The sequence below is a fragment of the Bos indicus genome, chromosome 5 (assembly GCF_029378745.1).
Source record: "Bos indicus isolate NIAB-ARS_2022 breed Sahiwal x Tharparkar chromosome 5, NIAB-ARS_B.indTharparkar_mat_pri_1.0, whole genome shotgun sequence".
In the NCBI taxonomy this organism is placed as follows: domain Eukaryota; kingdom Metazoa; phylum Chordata; class Mammalia; order Artiodactyla; family Bovidae; genus Bos; species Bos indicus.
The window spans coordinates 117,534,738-117,557,911 of NC_091764.1; the positions used below are offsets into that span (position 1 = coordinate 117,534,738).

The following is a 23,174-nucleotide window of genomic DNA, read 5'->3' on the forward strand; positions in this document are numbered from 1 at the left end:
CAGCAGTGCTCCTCATTCAGCACCCGAGGCCTCTCTGTATGCAGGTCACTGGGTCTCATTTTCTTGTCCCTTTGCTTTAATGACCTTCTCGATCAGACCATTAAGTGCTACACTCTTTTCTTCTGTTTATTCGTGGTTATTTCCTCAATAAAATAGGTATTGAATTAGTAAGATGTGAATTTCCTTGTGTGTGCCAATTCTATCAGAAGTCATTAAAACTTTCCTAGATTTAGGCCTTCTGTACTTGAACACTTCGTCCCCATCACCTTGGCCAAATATGAAAGTATAAAATCTATTTAGCAAAGTCATTTTTTGATCTTTCCTAGGCAGCGTTTAATTTACAGTTTTTTTTCAAAAGAGATTTTACGTTTGCTTTTGGCCCACATGGCTGATTTTTCTTGAGAGAAAGAGAGCTCTCATATTCATTTTAACTTTCTATTGTCTCCTCTGTTTTCCCTGAGCTGGAGGAAGAACCCTTTTATTAATAGTGAAAGTTGTTTCTGATGATTTCATTCAGTTAACCTCTGTGATGAGCTTCTAGTAGGTGAGGTCTGGGAGGGCCAGAGGCTTCCCCAGAGAGAAGAGACGGGGGTGCAGAGAATTTGGTGGAACATGGGAGGGTTAGGTCCCTCATGTACCTATGAGGTTTTGCGGAAGCACAGGTGAAGAGGTCATGAGTCCCCAGGGCTTCGGCGAGGTTGGGTGAGGGTGGGCCCAACGTGTGCCCTCTGAGCCACGCGGCTTCGTGACATGGGGCTGGCAGGGTGCTCCATAAGGCGGGCGCCTGCTGGGCAAGGAAGGGGCCCTGGCACCTTAGGGAGTATCTGGGTGGGAGGGGTCCTGCTGCCCTGGGGATCGTCTGGTGGGAGGGGCCCCTGTGCCCTAGGGAGCGTCTGGGTGGGAGGGACCCTGAGCCTTAGGAGTGTCTGGGTGGTTGGGGCCCTGGCGCCTTAGGGAGCGTCTGGGTGGGAGGGGCCCCAGCGCTTCAGGGAGCGTCTGGGTGGGAGGGGCCCTGGCGCCCTGGGGAGCGTCTGGGTGGGAGGGCCCCTGGCGCCTTGGGGAGCATCTGGGTGGTTGGGGCCCTGGCGCCTTAGGGAGCGTCTGGGTGGGAGGGGCCCCGGCGCCTTAGGGAGAGTCTGCGCGGGTGTGGCGGCTGACATCTGAATCTCAGCGTGGGGGGCAGGACATGAGGCTGGAGGCGGAGCTGGGGCTGGGGGCTTGGAGTAGCCTCGGTGGAGAGCCAGGCTCTTCTCTGGACTTGTGTGCGTCCAGCCGAGGTTCACTTCCCTGAGGTTCTGGGGCAGGAGCACAGCCTGGTCTTGTGGCACACTGCTGCTCGTTGTTGTCGTTTTTCAGGCACTAAGTCCTCACTCTTTGCAGAGTCACACTCTTTTGCAGTCAGACTCCTGTCTGACCCCGACTGCAGCACACCAGGCCTTCCGTTCCTTTACTGTCTCCCGAAGTTGGCGCAAAGTCAAGTCCATCGGGTCGGTGATGCCATCCAACCATCTCGTCCTCTGTCGTCCCCTCTCCTACCACCTTCACTCTTTCCCAGCCTCAGGGTCTCTTCCAGTGAGTCAGCTCTTTCATCAGGTGGCCCAAGTATTGGAGCTTCAGCTTCAGCATCAGTCCTTCCCATGAATATTCAGGACTGATTTCCTTTAGGATAGACTGGTTTGACCTCCTTCCCCAGGGGGTTAAAAGAGCTTGTCTCTGTGTTTTTCGGGGAGGGTGTTTATGCTCTGTGTGTGTCTGTGTGTGTGTACATCTGTGTGTGCATACGTCTCTTGTGTATCTATGTGTGTATGTTTGTGTATGTGTGTGTCTCTTTCTGTGTGTATATATCTGTGTGTCTTTGTGTGTGTGTATGTTTGTGTGTCTGTGTATATATCCGTTTGTGTGTGTGTATGTGTGTGTGTATGTGTCTCTTTGTGTGTGTGTATGTGTGTATATATATGTGTGTGTGTGTGTATATCTGTGTGTGTCTGTGTGTATGTTTGTGTATCTCTGTGTGTGTCTCTGTGTGTGTCTCTGTGTGTGTGTCTGTGTGTATATATATATGTGTGTGTGTATATCTGTGTGTGTGTATGTGTGTGTGTGTGTATATATCCGTTTGTGTGTGTGTATGTGTGTGTGTCTCTGTGTGTGTGTGTGTGTGTCTGTGTGTGTATATATATGTGTGTGTGTATATCTGTGTGTGTGTGTGTCTCTTTGTGTGTGTGTGTGTGTGTGTGTATATATGTGTGTGTGTATATCTGTGTGTGTGTGTGTCTGTGTGTCTGTGTGTGTGTCTGTGTGTATACATCCGTTTGTGTGTGTGTATATCTGTGTGTGTGTCTCTGTGTGTGTGTGTGTGTGTGTATGTGTGTGTGTATATCTCTGTCTGTATCTCTTTGTGTGTATATATCTCTGTGTGTACGTGTCTCTGTGTGTGTGTACATCTGTGTGTGTGTGTGTGTATCTCTGCGTGTGTCTCTGTGTGTGTGTCTGTGTGTGTGTCTGTGTGTATATATCCGTTTGTGTGTGTGTATGTGTACATATAGGTGTGTGTGTATGTGTACATATAGGTGTGTGTATATCTGTGTGTGTGTCTTTCTGTGTGTATATATATCTGTCTGTATGTATCTCTTTCTGTGTATATATCTCTGTGTGTATGTGTCTCTTTGTGTGTGTACATCTGTGTGTGTGTGTGTGTGTGTGTGGTCTTAAGAGACTCGGATCAAGCGTGTGCCTCTTTGTGCCTCTCACGACTCTCGCTGGTTATAAGCGACGTCCTTCCCAGGACAGTAATGTTCTCTGAAGGCTCAATTGTTAACGGCTGTGTCGTGGTCATTAAAGTACAGCCATTTCTGCCATTTGCTCATCTGTGACACATTTCTTAAGCCATTCCCCTATTATTGGTGCATTTCAGTTGTTTTCAGTTCTGGCTTTGTTTTTTATTTATTGTTATGACTGACGCTGAGGAGCACCCCGAATTGTAACTCTGCCCACCTTCCGCACTTCCTTAGCATCAGTCCCCAGCCCGGACCCGGCGTTGGCGGAGGAGCGACGTTGGCAGCCCGGACGCCGTGTCCTCGCCCGCCCCTCCGGCTCCCCGACGGGCTGGTGCCGCTCAGTGGCCGCCGTTGACTTGATTGCTCTTTGCCCTCCCGCTTCATCCACATCAGTGTTTTTGAATTGAAGTGCCCCGGGCACACAGTAATTTATTTGGACCCTTCTGATGCTGTTTCCCTGCGAGTCTGCTCCCCGACCTTCCTTCTGTTGGACTTGCTCAGGCTTTCTGCTCCCACCTTCCTGACTTCTCCTTGGCGGGTGGGCGTTTTTAACACAGTCACAGCCCTTTCTTAGTCTCCCTGTCTGCTCCCTGTCTTCCTCAGTCACTTGTTCAGTCGTTCCCTCGTTGATTTATTCATCTGTGTTTTTTGGAGAAAAAGTCTGCCTGTCCTGAGTGTTGAGGAGGCCGCGAGCTGTTGATGAGCCCCCTTCCTGGGCTCGTGGGGGCCGGAGACGAGTGGGATTCCAGACCGAGCTGGAGGGGCCCCTGAGCTCAGTGCGGGGAGAGTGCAGGGTGCGGGGGATAAGTGCTGCCCGGACAGGGGGCCGGGGGCGAGAGGCTGGGACAGGAGGGTGAGTGGCCTGTGCGGGCGTGCACGCCTTTGCGTGTGTGCACCTGCGTGTGCGTGCCTGTGTGTGCCCCTCTGTGGGTGTGTGTGCACCTGTGTGGGTGTGTGTGCCCCTCTGTGGGTGTGTGTGCCCCTCTGTGGGTGTGTGTGCCCCTCTGTGGGTGTGTGTGTGCCCTTCTGTGGGTGTGTGTGCCCCTCTGTGTGCCTGTGTGTGCCCTTCTGTGGGTGTGTGTGCCCCTCTGTGGGTGTATGTGTGCCCCTCTGTGGGTGTGTGTGCCCCTCCGTGGGTGTATGTGCCCCTCTGTGTGCCTGTGTGTGCCCTTCTGTGGGTGTGTGTGCCCCTCCGTGGGTGTGTGTGCCCCTCCATGGGTGTGTGTGCCCCTCTGTGGGTGTATGTGCCCCTCTGCGTGCCTGTGTGTGCCCCTCTGTGTGCCTGTGTGCGTGTGTGTGCATCTGTGTGACATGGAGTTGGCAGGTGGGTCCGGACACAGCCAGGAGGGAGGGTCTGGACCTGTGAGGTAGTTTGCATCTCGCGGGTCACTTTCCTTCTGTAAATGTGTCTCCTCCCCCGGCCAGTTTGGAAGAGTCTCCGTCCTTGGTTGGCCCCTCCCATCCCCTCTGACCATGTTTCTCGTGTTTTTTGCACTTGAAGCTGGGGGCTCGGGTCCAGTCTGTCCCAGCGCAGCGTCCCCTGCCCCTGGGCTCCGCTTTCTCCCGAATGCTTGATTTAGTTGGGATCAGTTAACGGTGCTTTTGGTCCAGGCCGCTGCTGGGAGCCGCCAGCACGCAAGGTGACGAGGGCCCTGGTGCTCTGACTCAGGTGAAGTGACGTTAAAGTGTGGACAGAAAGATGAGAAGTCAGCACAGCATGGTCTGGGGACAGAGCCCTCCAGGGGAAGGAGCCCAGTGGATTGTGAAGGGTGTCAGGCTGTGGGCGGGGGTGGTCTGCGGGCTGGTGGGAGCCTGGCTGTGTTGGAAGACTGCAGAGCTGGCCGTGGTCTGACTGAGGCTTTTCTCTGGAGACGAGGGGACCTGGGGCGCAGTTGAGTGGTCGGGGTGGGGCAGGCTTGGTGGTGGGGAGTGGGCCAGTGGCGGAGCAGGCGGGACCAGGGTGGGGCTCGGTGGGGCGTGTTTTAAGGTGGCAGAGATGGTCCTGCTGTCGGCCTGGAGGTGGTGGATGAAGGCAGGGCCATCAGGAAGGGTTGTGAGGGCCATGGCCGGGCTGGGGGTCAGGGGCCATCCGCGGAGACGGAGGACCTAGGGAGGAAAGACGGGGTTTGGTTGGGGCACATGGAGCTTGGGGGCCCTGGAGGCAGGCACTCCACGCACTCGGCTGGGTGTGGAGACGGGTACTGCCGGGCTGGCCCCGCGCTTCCTCTTTGCCTCAGGCTAAACCTCCGAGGGTCATACTACTTTTGCCTCGATTTTGGCTTAAAATGAGGCATTTTCCTTGCAGCAGATTGAAGTTTTGTAGTCTCAGAGCGGGGTTAATGCAGTTGCTGTCTGAATAACTTGATGTTGACTGCTGGACATCCGTAATACAAAAAAAAAAAAAATCCCTTTGTCACCAGGAACTTCTCTTCTTTCTTTTTTAAAAGCTTATTTTGGCTGTGCTGGGTCTTTGCTGTGGTGGCTCGGGCTTCTCCTGTTGCGATGCACGGGCTCAGCAATTACCATACTCAGGCTCAGTTGCTCTTTGGCACGTGAGGTCTTAGTTCCCCGACCAGGGGTCAAACCTGAGTCCCCTGCAGTGGAAGGTGAATTTTTAACCACTGGACAACCAGGGAAGTCCCTCGCAGAAACTTTTTAAAACAAGAGTTTGTCGAGGCCGCGGGACACTTCCGTTCTCTTTTCTCACTAAACGATAAGCCCTGGGCCCTCCCCTGATTAAACACTCTTCAGGGTTTGATCATGTGGATGTAACTCAGTTTACTTGGCTACCCCCTGTTGTTACAGATTTGTGTTTTCCAAACTTTTCCACTAACTGCTGCCTTAGATATGCTGGGGCTCGCGTCTTTGGTCTTACTTCTGGTTGTTTTCTTGGAATACTTACTGGATGTAACAGGATCGCTTCAAAGAGTATGGCTGTTTGTAAGACGTGACCGCGGTGTCCGTCTCTGCTTGTTATGGGCCGTCTGTGCTTCTGCGTCCATTTTCTGCCCTGCTTTTCCTGTGACGACGTCTGTATTTGCGGGAGGGCTTCTCGGCCTGGACCGTTGGCCGCTGTTGTGCTGGCGGGCGGGTGGACGCCCACTGGGCGGTAGGCACGCTGTGGGGCTGGAGGGTGGGGGGCTTGAAGCGATCGGTGGTTCGGTCTCACCGTGACCTGCAGAGGGGGAGGTTTGCCCTTTCACAGCCGGGAGGATGGGGCTCAGAGGTGCCCTGTTGAAGGCAGGCTCAGCTCGACGGAGGAGTCAGCCTTTGAAGCCAGGCAGTCTGGCTCCGGGACCCACGCTCCCAGCCTCGACGCGAACTCTGCTGCTAAAGAAGGGTGACCTCCCGGGTCAAAGCGGCCCTTCCAGAGAGCCGCACACAGCTACCCCGTTTCTCTTTATTTGGTGGTTTTCGTACCCCACTCTGTGCTGGAGAGCCGCACACAGCTACCCCGTTTCTCTGTATTTGGTGGTTTTCGTACCCCACTCTGTGCTGGAGAGCCGCACACAGCTACCCCGTTTCTCTGTATTTGGTGGTTTTCGTACCCCACTCTGTGCTGGAGAGCCGCACACAGCTACCGCGTTTCTCTGTATTTGGTGGTTTCCGTACCCCACACTCCACTCTGTGCTGGAGAGTTGGTAGCGCTTTTTTATTGTCTCCTTTCCTGTCTTTTCGGACGTTCGTCTGTGCTTTTGCAGAGGACCCCAGGACCAGACTTGCTCTTCACTGTGTCCTGCTGCCTTCAGAGGAGGCGGCTGGGGTTGCCCCAGGGCGTCCGTGCCCATTGGTGTCCCGCGAGGAGTGGCCGACGGCGGCCCTGTCCCGGCCCTGCCCGCCCCTCTTCTGCACGCGGGCTCAGTGACACACTCCTTGCTGGGTGCCGGGGCGCTGAGGTGGAAGGAAGGCCGGGCAGCCGGGGCTCTGGCCTGTCGTGTGCTCACTGCTTGTCGAGCCTGGACGCATTCTCCAACCATCAAAGCGGTGGTCAGCGTGGTGTCCGAATGGGGGACTGTGATGATGGCTGCAGCAGAACCATCAAAGCGGTGGTCAGCGTGGTGTCCGAATGGGGGCTGTGATGATGGCTGCAGCAGACGCACACGTGTCGCAGGCGTGTCTCGGCCCCGGCCGCCTGCTTGCTGGGCTCCTCGAGCACCCTGGAGGCTGAGGAGATGGATTAGAAAGCAGGGCGCCACCTGAGATGCAGCGAGCATCACTTCGGAGCCGGCCTGTCTGCTCTGAGGAGTTTCCCTACGTCACTCGACGTGCGAGCCGCACACCGCTGGGTCTGCTCTCCTTTAATCTCACCGTTAATGTGCCCAGCAGCTTCTGAGTGAGGGGCCTCGGGCCGTCCCCTCGCTCTGCTCAGCGACGCTCAGCTTCCCTGCATGCATGTGGACCGCGCAAGGACTGCTGTTGAAGGAGCCCAAAGCCGTTATTTCTTACGCCCTGCTCTTGTTAGTTACCGCAGGTTCAAGTTTACTGAGAGCCTCTGCTGGGTCCCTCACGTGCGTGATCACACAGGTGACCTCAGGGCTGCTCCTTCCTGCCTGCAGGGAGGCTGTGGACAGCAGTTTCCTGGGGCTGGGCCGCTGTCTGGTTCCAAGTATCCATTACATCTTCTAGAAGAAGTGATAGTCCCTCAATCATGTCCGACTCTTTGCGATCCCATAGACTGTAGCCTGCCAGGTTCCTCTGTCCGTGGAATTCTCCAGCCAAGAATAGTGGAGTGGGTTGCCATTCCCTTCTCCAGGGGATCTTCCCAACCCAGGAATTGAAGCCAGGTCTCCCACATTGCAGGCAGATTCTTTACCATTTGAGCCACCAGGGAAGCTCCTATTTCATCTTCTGGAAAAATCCCAAATGAACCTTTTGGCCCAACCTGTACACGTTGAGGCCACCACATCCAGGATGGCTCCTGGCCCCTGGTTCAGGCTCAGGTAATTGTCGAATGAATAAATGGAAACACACAATCAGTTTCAGCTTTTTCCTTTTTTTTTTTTTAGTGTGTGTGTGAAAGATTAGCTCACTGTAAAACCCGTTTTTCTTCCTTTGCCAGAAAGCCATCAACAAAGACTCCTGTCTCTATGGCGTTGTAGAGTTGATTGACATGGCTCTGTGTCCCTGGAAAGCAAATTGTATTAAAATACTTCTCGCGATTTATTTATAAGTCACACGGTTCAGCAGCGCTGTTTGGCTGAACTGTGTTCTACCATGGCCTTCATGGACGCCTGCTCCCGCCTGGATCTCACCCGGGCCTGTGGGCTCTGACCTCGTGGAGGCGGGGGGGGGGGGGGGGGGATCTGGTTCCTTTCCCACCTGGATCTCACCCGGGCCTGTGGGCTCTGACCTCGTGGAGGCGGGGGGGTGGGGATCTGGTTCCTTTCCCGCCTGGATCTCACCCGGGCCTGTGGGCTCTGACCTCGTGGGGGCGGGCGGGGATCTGGTTCCTTTCCCGCCTGGATCTCACCCGGGCCTGTGGGCTCTGACCTTGTGGAGGCGGGCGGGGATCTGGTTCCTTTCCCGCCTGGATCTCACCCGGGCCTGTGGGCTCTGACCTCGTGGGGGCGGGCGGGGATCTGGTTCCTTTCCCGCCTGGATCTCACCCGGGCCTGTGGGCTCTGACCTCGTGGAGGCGGGGGGAGGATCTGGTTCCTTACCCCTGGTGCCCCCTTCCGGTGAAGGCCCCCAGCGTGGTGTCTGGGGCCAGCTCGGGCTGTGATCCTGGGCTCCGGTGCAGCCTGAGCGCGGCTGGGGAGGAAGGGTGGAAGGGTCACGCCCACAGCCTTGTTGCTGCTGCTGGAGGTCGTGTATCTAAAATGTGCCCCCCGCCCCCGCCATCGCCCATCCTGAAGACTCTCCAACCACCAGAACCCGGTTAAACTCCATCGTTCTCAGGACTTTCCCTGGTGGTCTGGTGGCTAGGACTCCATGCTTCCAGAGCAGGAGGCCTGGGTTTCATCCCTGGTCAGGAAACTAGATCCCACATGCCGTAACGAAGACCCGGTGAAGCCAAATAAATAAATGTGCTCAGTCGCTTCAGTCGTGTCTGACTCTGCGACCCCGTGGACTGTAGCCCGCCAGGCTCCTCTGTCCTTGGGATTCTCTGGGCTGGAATACTGGTGGGGGTAGCCATGCCTTCCTCCAGAGGATCTGCCTGACCCAGGGGTCAAACCTGCCTTTTCTGCATCACAGGCAGAGTCTTTACCCATTGAGCCACCTGGGAATCCTCCCAAATAAATAAGTATTTAAAAATAAATCTCCTGTTCTCCTTTCTCATGGAGTTGCACTTGGAGCGCGTGCCCCAAATGGAGCTTTATAAGGGGCAGCCTGTTTGAGTCAGAGCGGCCTGTCTGCCAGCAGAGTCTCCGGGAGGCACAGGGGATCGTCCTGCCCAGACGGAGGGGCCGTCACTCCCGCTTGCAGACACTGGGCTTGGGCAGCCTGTGCGGCCTGGCCGTGGCCGTGGAGGGTGGCTGGGGGTCTCCAGGAGGGCTTCTGAAATGTGACACAGAGCCAGGACCCTGAGACAGCCCGCCTGAAGCACGTGGGGTCCCCGGGGCAGCAGGCCACTTGCTGCGGAGAAACTGGCCATGGTTTCACTAGGGCTGGGCTGTCTTATCCACACAGAGCCTGTGAGCAGGCTGGGGGGTGGAGCTAAAGCACCTGCAGTTCTTCCTGCGAGTTGGTGAGGGAGGCTTCCCCTGTCTGGCTCCCAGCCCCCTGCCCATCCCCAGACAGTCTTTCTGCCCATATCTGTCCCAGCAGACCCCGCTGCTGACCCCTCCTGTGCCCTCACTGGATCATGAGTGCCCTGGGGGCAGGGTTGCCAACCCGAGCTCCTGTGCCCCCCAAAATGTGGCGCAGACCCTCCTCTCGAGTTTTTTTTTTTTTCCTGTTTCAGAGTGTGTGGTGATGTGAAACACTTGTTGAGCCTGATTTCTCCATTCCCTGCTGCCCAGGACTAATAAATATATGTAAAGGAGGGTCCCCTGGAGAAGGGAATGGCAACCCACTCCAGTATTCTTGGGCTTCCCTGGTGGCTCAAATGGTAAAGAGTCTGCCTGCAATGCAGGAGATGCGGGTTTGATCCCTGGGTCGGGAAGATCCCCCGGAGAAGTGAAAGGCTACCCACTCCAGTATTCTTGCTTGGAGAATCCCATGGACAGAGGAGCCTGGCGGGCTGCAGTCCACGGGGTCGCAAAGACTTGGACACGACTGAACGACTAACAGCCGCAAAGCGACAGCAAAGGTGATGGAGTTTAAAAAACAAAAACCAAAAAGGGAGCCTTGTGATCTCTCTGGGAAGGAAGGCGAAGGATCGAGAGACGAGGAGGCCAGGAGCCTTGGGGACGGTCTGCTGCCTCTCAGGCGCGCACGCCCTGCTTGTGACAGCATCCTCTTCCCGAGCGCTGCCCGCCCCCTGGGGAAGCCCGGTGTCTGCTGCCTGTCTCTGTCCCCTGCCGCCCGACCCGGCCGGTTCAGAGTCTTGCCGTCTCTGTTGGCCTGCGCCGTTCTGCGAGGCTCCTGTCCGGCCTTCTTGTGTTGTTTTCTCTGCCCGCCTGCCTTCCACATGTGGTCTTATGACAGCGCCTGTCTGCCTGTGTTAGCTCCTGTTTCAAAGCCTTGATTGACTGCCGTGGCTCAAGGGTGAAGGTCAGAGGCCACGCCCCTGCCCTGTCTGGCCTTGGCCTGCCCTCTTGTCTTGTCCTGGGGCTACTCTCTGTCACTCACATCCTCCAGCCCTATGGGCTCATCTCTCTCTTTGAATGTGCCTGTCACTGACACACACACACACATATGCACACATACAAGCCCTGACATCTGGGCACATGTCCTGCATGCCAGGCCCTGAGTGCTTCGTGAATCTTATTTCATGCTTGAAACAGCCTAGATGGTGGGTCCTGCTATTATCCCCATTTCAGCCAAGGTGCTGGAGGCTCTGGACTGGCCGGCAGAGTCCCTGAGGTCACACTCTCACCAAGTTCCCTGACCGGGATTCCAGGCAGGACGGGTCCCTGACCGGGTATGGTGTCCCCCGGCACCCCCTCCAGCCTCCTTGCCTCTGCTGATGGGCAGGGCTCCCCTTGTGGTCACCGAGCCCCAGGCCACACAGAATCCCCTCTCCCCTCCCGCAGGGTGCTTGTGATGCCGCTGCTGCTGTGTCTGGGGCGCTGCTGCTGAGTCTGGGCGCTGCTGCGTCTGTGCGGCGACCCCCTTCCGGGAGGGCTGCATTCCAGACCCCACAGTGCACTCAGTCAGGAGCCACTTAGGAAGCCCGGGAGCATTTTGAATTTCTTAAAACACGAGTGTTGGCCTTCATGTCCCTCGTGGCCTGGGGAGAGTGGAGATCACATGAAGAATGCTGTGCTCTGCTTCTCTCTCCCCAGTTCCGTGACTTTCATGAAGTCATCTCTGTTTTTGCCGCTGATTAGAGACAGAACTCTTACAACTGACTTACTCTCATGGAGAGAATACATCTCCTTAACATCGCTGCCAAATTAATACTGCATCTGCAAGGCCAGAGAAAAACCGAGCTAAGAGGATCTTCCTGCATAATTTATGAGAGGCTGAGTCATAGAATAAGCGTTTACAATGGCCTGTTTGCCCAAGGTAGGGAGTGATAATGCAGCTATTAGTCACCGCGCTGGGGACAGTGGTGTTTATGTGCCTCCTCAGGCCTCCTGCCTCTTACTTACTCCCTCTGTCGATTTCTGGGGCGGTCTCCAGCCTCTCTGTCCACTGTTGGCCTTCTTACTGTTTGGGGGTCGGAGCTTTGAAACTCAGTGTTATGTGTTCAGACGGAAATGATGTTATGAAAACTGAAGGACTGTAGGCCCCCAGGCTCTGCTGTCCATGGGACTGTCCAGGCAAGTCTACTGGAATGGGTCGCCATTTCCTGCTCCAGGGGATCTTCCTGACCCAGGGATTCAATCTGCGTCTCCTGCATTGCAGGCAGATTCTTTACCAGTGAGCCATCTGGGAGGCCCAATCGTATTTCTAAATGATGAAGGCTTAAAAAAGGCTACAAATGGACAGGTTCTGTGCCAACTGTGCTGGGCACCATGAACGGAGCCGGGGTGGGTACAAAGGAGAGGGAGACAGGCCTTGCTCCCAGGGTGCTGCCTATTGCCAGAGAGACAGGTCGTGTCCCTGACAGCATGGGTTCAGTGCCTGCGGGGAGAGAAAGGTCCAGAGAGCGGGTGGTATGCACAAGGCACAACCTCCTCACTGGGAGAAAACATTGGAACCCCCACATTTGGGGCTGTGTGAGGGCATCGCAGGGGTCAGCAAAGCTGCCCTGGAGGGGGGGCAGGCATGCCTGCTGCGCAAGCGGCCAGAGGCGTCCTCTCCCACGCCTGTCCACCCTCCTCCTGCTGCCCCGGCTCCGGGGGGCAGGCCCGCCTTTGCCGTTTTGAAAGACGAGCAGCATCGCGGCTTTGCCAGCAGCCCTCCGGGCTCCAGGGCTGCAGCAGGCTCGGCTCTCCGTGTCCTCCGCCCGGGCCTGGTCTGGAAGCACAGCCCCTTTGGGACTGTTCTCAGCATGGACAGTGGGAGCCAGGGCCTGGCAGAAGCCCCGGGTGCCTCTTAAAGCTTTCGCTGGGACAGAGGGCAGCCAGGGCCAAGGCTGGCGTCAGCGTAGAGGCCTACCCAGCCCTTTCCTGGGAGCCGTCATGCCCCCCACCGGGCAGCGGCGTTGGGGGTGGGCTGCTGGGGGAGGCTGGACCCGCGGTGAGACAGGGAGGAGGTGGGGCTGACCCAGCAGGGTGGCGACGAAGTAAGGCAGGAGCGGCATCTCAGAGTGAGCAGCGCTGCCGGGACTTGGGGGCCCGCGGGGCCAGGGGTTAGGGTCTCGGTGCCGGTGGGTGGCAGTGACCCCACTGGGGAAGAGGGCACCTGAGCGGAGCGGACCAGGCCGGGCTGCGGGGCATCTGACTCCAAGCGTGTGGCATCGCGGGCGGAGAGCACAGAGCCCGCCCCGCCCCGCGCGTGGGCACGTGGTTCCAGGAGGCTCCAGCGGGTCCTCCTGAGTAGCTTCCCTCGTCCACCTTTCGCTTAGCAGTAGAGAGAACAGAGGTGAGGAACTCGCCTCAAGGTCGTCCAGAGCGCGAGGCTGAGCTTGCCGTCGAGTCCCCGTGCCCCTCCCCGTCCCAGGCCGTGTCCTCCCCAGACTGGGCCCTCCTGGAGCCCGTCCTCTGGCTCATAGCTAGCAGATAATGACATTTTGTTTTCCACAGTTTTTCAAGTGAGTTCACACCCATGGTCTGATTGAAAAAGTAATTAGTATTCAGATTAGCGCTCGCCTCACGGTCCGCTGACACGGGCACCAAGCAAGGGACAAAGCAGCAGTGTGTCCGTGATCTCTGATTTACAGCCGCGGTGCCCAGCGGGCTCTGGGCAGAAGGCTATAAATAAAATTAAAATAAATGGAAACAGTGCACCTATAAATTGTGTTGCAGGAACCTCCAATTGCCTTTTAGAGGAAACCCCCGATAAAACGGTGTTTGGCAATCCGTCTGAAGGAGAAGGGGCAGTCGATCATGGTGGCAGAGTCAGTAAAGTGAAGGGCGGGCTGCGTTGCTGGAATATTCCAAGTATGAGAACGAGCAGACGCCCCCGAGACGTGCCACGTGGCGCTGGCTGTGCGGGAGCGTCCCGGTGCGCCCTCGCCAGTGCGGTAGAGTCTAGCGGAGACTGCGGGCCGTGTGGGATGCCGCTCGCTGCTGTCATCTGTTTTCTTTCCCAGGTCGACCCCCGGGCTGCGGTTGTGGACGCTGGTGGGCTGCTTTTGAGGGAAATGCAGGGAGCGGCCCACCTGCAGACAGGTGCTCCAGGGCCTGCGGGCGCGTCCGCAGAAGGGGCTGTGGGCCTTCCACACAGAAAAATCACTTTGTCTATTTGAAATCTTGCTGCGTTTAGATGAAAGCTGTCTCTGTTATAATATACGAGAAAGGTTAAAAAAAAAAGGCTGTCCATTTTAGTAAAATACTTTATGAAAAGATTGACTTTAAAAAAGTTCTGATGCTTATTCTGCTGAAATAAAGTGAAATGAAAGTGAAGTGTTAGTTGCTCAGTCATGTCCGACTCTGTGACCCCAGGGACTGTAGCCCGCCAGGCTCCTCTCTCCATGGGATTCTCCAGGCAAGAGTACTGGCATCCATTCCCTTTCTCCAGGGGATCTTCCCGACCCAGGGATCGAACCCAGGTCTCCTGCATCGCAGGCAGATTCGTTACTGGCTGAGCTGCCGGGCAGCCCACAGTGGATGGTAACTGCCCTGCTAGTGCATTCTCGGGGGCAGAGGCCTCCCCGGTGCTCTCTCGTACGCTGCACCTTTCCTGCTTCTCCTGGGCTCTGCAAAGAACAGGGCAGGACAGCCAGGTCGGCAGAAGGGCGCAGGGCCCGTCTCCTGCTAAGCCGCGCTGGGGTTTCTCTTCCAGAATGAACCTAAGGGTACGTGGAAGCCCAGAAGGGAGAAAACATGCGTGCCCTGAGCCCTGGCCGAATGGAGAAGGGGTCCCCGAGGCTTGGGCAGGTTTGAGGCGGACAGCCCACCTCGGTTGAGGCCGTGTTGGGTTGCTGTGAGCACACACTCATGTTAGTCTCACTGCCTCAGTTCTGTATGTGCTAACGAGGCAGAGTTTAGAATCCCTGTTTGTTCTGAGTGAAAGCACTTGGAAGTTGCTCTGTCGTGTCTGGCTCTGTGACCCCATGGACCATGCAGTCATGGACTCTCCAGGCCAGAATACCGGAGTGGGGAGCCGTTCCCTGCTCCGGGGAGAAGTAAAAGCGCTTGTGTGACTTTGTTTTTCTTCTGGCTGCAACTGCATCTTGTGGGATCTTAGTTCCCCAGCCAGGGCTCGATCCCAGGGCCCTGCAGTGGAAGCCTGGAATCCTAACCACTGGACTGCCAGGGAAGTCCCACCACTTACGTGCCTTGTACCTCAGTCGACTGACCTTGGGGAAGCTAGGTTGTTTGGTCTTGAAGGTCTCAGCTCAGGCCCCACAGTAAGCACCCCTGAATTGTAGACAGAGGACTCGGAGTGGGACAGGGGCGTGGCAACTGCCAGGCTGCCGTCAGCCTCCTGACGGCCTCTCAAGGTTGGCTGCTGGGAGCCGGCCCAGACTGTCAGCCCCCTGCCCCTGGCGGAGCCCACAGTGCATTCCGTACGGGGCCCCGGGCCTTACCTGCAGGCCCTGAACCCCCTGCCCTGTCCTCGCGGACTTGGCTCCGGGGGAGATGAGGCTCCAGGAGCAGCTGGGGGGAGGCTGAACCTGCAGGGGAGGGAGGGGCGGGCTGGCCGGCTCAGAACACTTTCTCCAGGAGGAGGTGACAGCTGGGCAGAGAAGTCTGAGCTCCTGCAGGTGGTGACCTGGTGGTACTTCCGAAAAAGCAGGCAGCTCCGGAGCCGTGAGCAGTTTGGTTCCTCTGGCCTGAGTGAGGCAGCCGCTCGGGCTCACAAGGGGAAAGCCTCCCTTCTCTGGGCTGCGTGAGCCTGAGCCTGGTGCAGGGGCCCCCGAGGGAGGGATCCAACTGCAGGCCTCTTAGCTTTTTTTTTTAAGTATGTCACAGTCTCTTCCTTTTTATAAATTGAAGCATCGTTGACCTTCAACATTGTTACTTCCAGGCACACAACATAGTGATTTGATGTTTGCATGTATTACCAAGGGCTTCCCTGGGAGCTCAGTTGGTGAAGAATCCACCTGCAATGCGGGAGATCTGGGTTCGATCCCTGGGTTGGGAAGATCCCCTGGAGAAGGAAAAGGCTACCCACTCCAGTGTTCTAGCCTGGAGAATTCCATGGAGTGTGTAGCCCATGGGGTTGTGGAGAGTTGGATGTGACTGAGCAACTGTCACTGCTGGGGCTTTCCATGTAGCTCAGCTGGTGAAGAATCTGCCTGCAATGCAGGAGACCCCAGTTTGATACATTGTTATGTTGTAATATATATATATGCCTATATTGCAAAACATTATATTAGTATGTATATATTAGGATGTATACATATCACAGAACGACCCCGAGGTTGGTCTCGCTCCTGTCTGTCACCGCGCGGGGTTATTACAGTGTTTTTGACTCACGTCCTGTGCCGTACGTTTCATCCCGGTGCCTCATTTATTTTAAAACCACAGGTTTGGGTCTCCTGATCTCCATCGTCTGTCTCCCTCTTCCTGCCTCCTCCTGTCTGGAAACCACCTGTTAGTTCCCTGTATGAGTGTTTCTGTTTTGTTATGTGTGTTCATTTGCTTTGTTCATTCAAAATAAGTCTTTGTCTGGCTTGTGTTACTCAGCGTAATTCCCTTCAGGTCTGTCCACGTTGTTGCAAATGGCAAGCCCGCATTCTTTTTCACGGCCGGGCAGTAACCCGTTGTGCACACGTGCCCCGTCTTCTCTATCGTTTGTCTGTTGGTGGACACGTGGGTTGCTTCCGTGTCTGGCTGTTGTAAACACTGCTGCGGTGCACCTGGGGTGCACATGCCTTTTCAAATCAGCACTTGTGTTTTGTTTGGGAAAATGCCCAGAAGTGGACTTTCTGGATTGTATGTTAGTTCTGCTTTTATTTCTTGAGGACCCCTCCCTTTGTTCTCCAGCGGGTGTTCCGGGTTGCGTTCCCACGTAGCACCCGTGCGTGAGGGCTCTCCGTGTCCCGGCCAGCACTTGATATTAGTTGTCTTTTTGATAATAACCCATTTAAACAGGTTTCAGGTGATACCTCATTGTGGTTTTGATTTGAATTTCCCTGATCACTGGTGATAAGCATCTTTTCAAATGCCTGTTGGCCATCTGCATTTTCTCTTTGGAAAAAATGTCTGTTCAGTTTTTCTGTCCATTTTGAATTATTTTTCTGTATTTCATGAGAAAGTAGCACAGTTCTTCTGCATGTAGTTATGCACGCTCCCCACACCATGTATCGAAGAGGCTGTCTTTTCCCTGTTGTAACTCTGGCCTCCTTCATTGTAGTTTAATTGGCCATGCAAGTGTGGGTTTTTCCTGGGCTTTCCTTTCTGTCCTGTTGACCTGTTTCTCTTTTTGTGCCAGTACAATGCTGTTCTGATGACTGCAGCTATGTAGTATAGTTTAAAATGAGGGTGTCTGATGCCTCCAGCCTTGTTCTTCTTTCTCCACATTGTTCTGGTTGTTGGTGGTCTTTTGTATTTCCATACAAATTTAAAAATTATTTATTATAGTTCTGTGCAAAATGCCATTGGTACTTTGATAGGGATGGCATTGAATCATAGATCGACTTTGGGAATATGGTCATTTTAATTACACTGATTTTTCCAATCTGTGAGCACTTGTATCTTTCCATTTGTTTGTCTTGTCTTCAGTTTATTTGATCAGTATATTGTAGTTCTCCAAGTGCACGCCCTCCTTTTACCTCCTCGGTTGGCTTTAGGTCTGGGATCTCCACGTGCACGCCCTCCTTTTACCTCCTCGGTTAGCTTTATGTCTGGGAATTTTGTTTTGTTTTTGATGCACTTCTAAATGGGACTGTTGCCTTAATCTCTCTTTCTTACGATTTCTTGTTAGTGTGTAAACCTACAACAGATATTTGCATATTAATTTTGTGTCCTGCAACTGAACTGAATTCATTCATGGGTTCTGAGGGTGTTTTGATAGCATCCTGAGGGCTTTCTGTAGCGTGTCAAGCGGTTACAAATGGTGCCAGTCCTCCTTCTTCCTTTCCTGTTGGGACTCCTTTCCTTTGGTTGTTTTTCTGGTCTTTTTGCTGTGGTAGGAGTTGCGATACTGTGCTGCGTGAAAGCGGCAGGAGTGGACATCCTGCTCTTATTTCTCACCTTAGGGGAAATGCTTTCAGCTTTTCATCACGAACTGTGACGTGGGCTGTAGGTTTTTCATATATGGCTTGTATTATGTTGAGGTATGTTCTCTTTATACCCACTTTGTTGAGTTTTTTTATTATAAGGGGCTGTTGAAGTTTTTTAAAGCTTCTCCTATTGAGATGACCATATGATTTTGATGTTTCAATCTGTTAGTGTGGTACATCACACCGATTTGCAGGTACTGGACCATCCTCCTATTTCTGGGCTGAATCTCGCTTGATCATGTTTGTGATCCCTTTAATATATTGTTAAAACCAGATGTCCAAGCTGGTTTTAGAAAAGGCAGAGGAACCAGAGATCAAATTGCCAGCATCCACTGGATCATGGAAAAAGCAAGAGAGTTCCAGAAAAGCATCTATTTCTTCTCTATTGACTATGCCAAAGCCTTTGACTGTGTGGGTCACAGTAAACTGTGGAAAATTCTGAAAGAGATGCGAATACCAGACCACCTGACCTGCCTCTTGAGAAATTTATATGCAGGAAGCAACAGTTAGAACTGCACATGGAACAACAGACTGGTTCCAAATAGGAAAAGGAGTACGTCAAGGCTGTATATTGTCACCCTGCTTATTTAACTTCTCTGCAGAGTACATCATGAGAAACGCTGGACTGGAAGAAACACAAGCTGAAATCAAGATTGCCGGGAGAAATATCAATAACCTCAGATATGCAGATGACACCACCCTCATGGCAGAAAGTGAAGAGGAACTCAAAAGCCTCTTGAGGAAAGTGAAAGTGGAGAGTGAAAAATTGGCTTAAAGCTCAACATTCAGAAAACAAAGATCATGGCATCTGATCCCATCACCTCATGGGAAATAGATGGGGAAACAGTGGAAACACTGTCAGACTTTATTTTTGGGGCTCCAAAATCACTGCAGATGGTGACTGCAGCCATGAAATTAAAAGACGCTTATTCCTTGGAAGAAAAGTTATGACCAACCTAGACAGCATATTGAAAAGCAGAGACATTACTTTGCCAACAAAGGTCCGTCTGGTCAAGCCTATGGTTTTTCCTGTGGTCATGTATGGATGTGAGAGTTGGACTGTGAAGAAGGCTGAGCACTGAAGAATTGATGCTTTTGAAGTGTGCTGTTGGAGAAGACTCTTGAGAGTCCCTTGCACTGCAAGGAGATGCAACCAGTCCATTCTGAAGGAGATCAGCCCTGGGATTTCTTGGGAAGGAATGATGCTGAAGCTGAAACTCCAATACTTTGGCCACCTCATGCGAAGAGTGAGGTGAAGGGAATGGAGAAGGGAATGGCTACCCACTCCAGTATTTCTTGCCTGGAGAATTCCTTGGACAGAGGAGCCGGGTGGGCTGCATGGTGTCAGAGAGTGGGACATGACTGAGTGACTAACACTCTTTTCGCTTTCACTAACACGTCTTTCAATGTTTAGAAGAATCCACGTGTGAAGCATTCTGGTCCTGGACTTGGCTTCCTGGGTTTATGATTATTGATTCAGTTTCACTCTGGCAGTCTGTTTGCTCGTTTTTTGTGTCTTCGTCAGTCCATCCTGGGAGAGTGTGTGTTTCTTGGAGTTTATCTATTTCTTCTGGGTTGCCTGTTTCATACAACTGTCCACAGTGGTCTCTTGTGACCCTCTTATTTCTGTGGTGTCAGTTGTAACCTTTCTTTCCTTTCTGACTTTATTTGGGCCCTCTTTTTTTTTTTTCCTGGATGAGTCTGGCTAAAGCTTTACCAATTTTCTCTTTTCAAAGAACCAGCTCTTTGGTTCCACTGATCTTATTTTGGTCACACTGTGCAGGTTTGAAGATCTCAGTTCCCCACTGGCGGATGGAACTCAGGTCGCGGCGGTGAGAGCACCAGATCTTAACCACGAGACCACCGGGGACCCCCCACCGATCTTTCGGTTGTGCTTTAGCTTCTTATTTCATTGATTTGTGCTGCGGTCTTTACGATTTCTTTTCTTCTACTCACTTAGCGGGTTTGTGTGTAGGAACGCTTTCCGAGCTGACAGGCAGCACGGATGGTCGTCTGTGTGCCTAGATCGGTGCCTGGACAGCTTTGTTGGTGCGCTGAGCAAGTGGGCGTGTCGTCTGGATGGCGTGGGCACTGAGCGTGGGGTGCAGGGCACATGCTTGTGAGAAGGTGGAGGGGGCGGGGACAGGGTGGTTGGGGCTGGGTCTCTGGGCCCGCAGGGTCCCAGTCCTGTCTGAGCGTCTGTTGGGCCCAGGGGACGCCGTGTGTGCTGGAGCACTTGGTGGGCGGCGCGTCCTGCCTCGCCTGTGCAGTGCCGCATCTCTGGGTTTTGCAACGTCCCCCTCTGCATCCTAGCCCTGCAACGTGAGCGAGGCCTTGTCCTCCCCAGACTTCACGCTCTTATTGGTGAGACGGTCCGAGCGGTGTGGCGGCTCAGGGCACAGGCGGTGGGCCGGTCCTGCTGGGGCGGCGCTGGGGGGGAGGGCAGTAAAGATCACTGGCCTCTCTGCGCCTCCGTGCCCACCGCTGTCGGGTGGGCATAATGACCCTGGCCTCCTCGGCTGGTTCTGAGCGTTAGTGCTCCTGCATGCGGCAGCTCTTGGGAGGCCTCCTGCGCAGAGGGGCACTCAGCCGCTGTTCGCCGTTGTTGTTACCATTATGTGCCTTTTTATAGGAGCGGTGACGGCTGCCTTGCAGAAGGCGGCAGCGGGTACGACGTGACTGGCACAGATGGCACTCTGTGAGCCATCCGTCCTGGGACGCCATGTGGTCGCCAGGCCCTCTGCTGCGCTGTACGACTGTCTCACGTGCTAACCGTGTCCTGTCATCGAGCTGCTGAGAGGCGTCCCCTTATCATCTGTGCACAGAGGAGCGTGGTGGCTGCAGCCACGGTGGGAGGCGGGCTGGGGCTGGGGGTCTTTCGTTCTGAGGGTGACTCCTAGAGCCTTCTGGAAAGCTCTCTGGAGGAGCCGTATCATCACATTTGTTTTGAGGGTAGGAGTGTTACTGTAAAGATTGGCACACAGGGTGTGAACTGGACCACCTGGCGTGCCTGGCACCCTGGTTCTTGGGGCTGAAGTGGGGTCCAGCCTCCTTGGTAGTAAAGCAGGGAAGTTGCATGTTGTTCTGAGATGATCCGCCCTTGGGAACAAGTCCTCTGCAGGAAGCAGCTCCTCTCGTCTCCCTGGGTCCCCCAGACGGCCCCCGCGTGTCAGCAGGGGTCGACGCTGTCCCCATTCGTCAGAGATGTGTCTGCAGCCTGCCACGTGCACTGAGCATTTGCGGAGGCGTGCAGTAACCCCAGGCCAGGCGCCCGTGCGCTGTCCAGTCCTGTCCAGTCTTGACGGGGGTGCACAGCCTGTCTCTGGCCGCCACTTGCAGGGCTGCAGGCCTGGTGGGGTGACTGGCCTCGTGTGCGCTGAACGTGGAGACGCTCGGTGCCCCGTATCCCAGGCTGTGGCCTGGGAGGCTCCATGAGCTGCTGTTGAGAAAGGAATCCCCAGCGATGTGCTCTGCCTCCATTTCCTTCCACATTTTTGAGTTTATCAGCTTAGTTGCGAGGCTTCCGGGCAGCTCCACCTCCCTCCTTTGATTCCCCGACATCGAGCATTCCGTACGCACCTCCCTGTGTGCCGGGGGATGGCCCCGGTCATGAGAGCTGAGGACTGAGCCTCGTGATGAACAGCCGTACCACATCGTCAGGGTGGGTGGTGCTGAGACAGGAGTGGAGAGGCGGGATGGACACAGGGGGCGTGGGGTTGGTTGAGCTTGTGGGGTCGGGGTGGACTGTCCGGGAGCCCAGCACAGCTGCAGCGGAGGGGGCAGGGCTGCGGCTGGGGCGGCCCTGGACAGGGCTGCTGGGCTCAGGTTCCGCCCGGGCCTCCGTGGGGTCTGTGTCTGTGACCCTCCCCGATCACAGACGTGACGAGGCCACCACCCCCACCGGTCAGCACCGTGGGGTTGATGCCCCAGCGAGGCAGGGCTAGGGGCTGAGCCGTGTCACGGCTCCTCGCCCCCGTGGGTCTCCTGAGTGCAGAGCAGGAGAGGAGGCTGGCGTGGCAGGCCCTGGACTGCCCCGAGGGCGCGGCGTCCTCTCTTGGAGAGGAGGTGTGGGGCAGGTGGTCTCGGAGGTCCCCCCGGTGTCAGGTGGTGATCCCTGGGGGCTTCCGCTCTGGAGCCGTCAGGACAGCAGAGCCCCGTGTGGGCCTGGAGCCCAGGGCCCCGCCTCCCCGGTCTGGGGTTCCCACCTCGCCTGTGGACGGCTCTTGGTGCCATCAGAGTGCCCTGCTGGTGCAACTTCAGTTTGCTCATCAGTGGAGGAAAGAGCGTGGGCTTCCCGGTGGCGCTCGTGGTAAAGAACCCGCCTGCCTCTGCAGGAGACACAAGAGACGCGGGTTCGATCCCTGGGTCGGGAAGATCTCCTGGAGGAGGGCCTGGCCACCCCCTCCAGTGTTCTTGCCTGGAGAATCCCATGGACTAGGGAGCCTGGGGTCCCTAGTCCGTAAGTTTGCACAGAGTGGGATGCGACTGAAGCGGCTACGCCTGCGTGCGTGGAGGAGAGGGCGTAAACTGAGGTGTCAGGACTTTTAGTGAATCATTCTGAGAGAGATGCCTCCTCTGTCATCTGAGCTGCTCAGGGCCGTCTTCATCTCTGCGTCGGATGGGAGGGCGTCTGTGCTCAGGTGCCTGACGCCGCTTCCAGCCCTCTACATGGGTTCTGACTACATCTTTTGTTCCATTGAGAAGATTAAAGGCAGTATTTGGTTGAAAAAATTTTAATGAAGCACCTAACAGGGCTATTACTCATTTTTGAAACGCGTTGCTGGGGTTACCATAGTAATTTTAAACCTTTTATTAAATATTTTCCCTTCTCGTCCGACGTCAGCGTCTTGCTCCGTGCTGGTGGGGGAGCTGCAGCCCCGCGGACCTGGCGCCTGGGAAGAATTTTCTAGCTCTGTGGAGTTAAATCATTCAGGGAATTTATGTTATAGGAACATAAAGCTTATAAATCTAGTTTATCATATCTATCATTTAATTGTTCATGCAAGCTAGCTCTTCATGTAGCGATTTACAGTAATCTCAGTGAAATAACAGTTTTGTGTCACAAAATGAATAATGCATGCAAAGAAATTGTTGCACTCCTTAAAATCATTATGCTCAAAATATTAGGCTCTCTGATTTGAAAGTGATAGAATGATGATGTGTGTTAGTTGCAAGCTGGGGGCCTCAGAGTGTGGCTCAGGCGCGCGCCCGGGACAGGCCGTCTCCGGGAAGACCTGCCGCTCGCCGTGGTCACACCGCAGCCAGCAGCTGCCGGGGAGTGGCCGAGACGTGGCCACAGGCTCCGGGGGGGCCAGGGCACTGGTTCAGAGGGAGGAAGCTCTGTTTGAAAGATAAGATGCTCTTCAGACACCCATCTGTCAGGGACGAGACAGACAGATCTTGCCTCTGGTCTTGTTGCCAGGCAGACTCGTGGAGTGTGCCCTGAGCAGTCAGGAAGGGAGAGCGCGCCCAGGGCTTCTCCCTCCTGCCACACGTGTGTGTCAGCAGCTCGCGGGCACCCCGGTGTGGGCGCTGCCGTCGCCGCAGTTGTGAGGTGAGCCAGGGGGGCTGCC

The 23,174-nt window shown here is 55.0% G+C and overlaps 1 protein-coding gene across 2 annotated transcripts in view; it reads left to right on the forward strand.

The window, feature by feature from the left end:
• TBC1D22A (TBC1 domain family member 22A) overlaps positions 1-23,174 on the forward strand; it is a 260,368-nt gene that overhangs the window by 41,850 nt on the left and 195,344 nt on the right. The window lies entirely within an intron of this gene.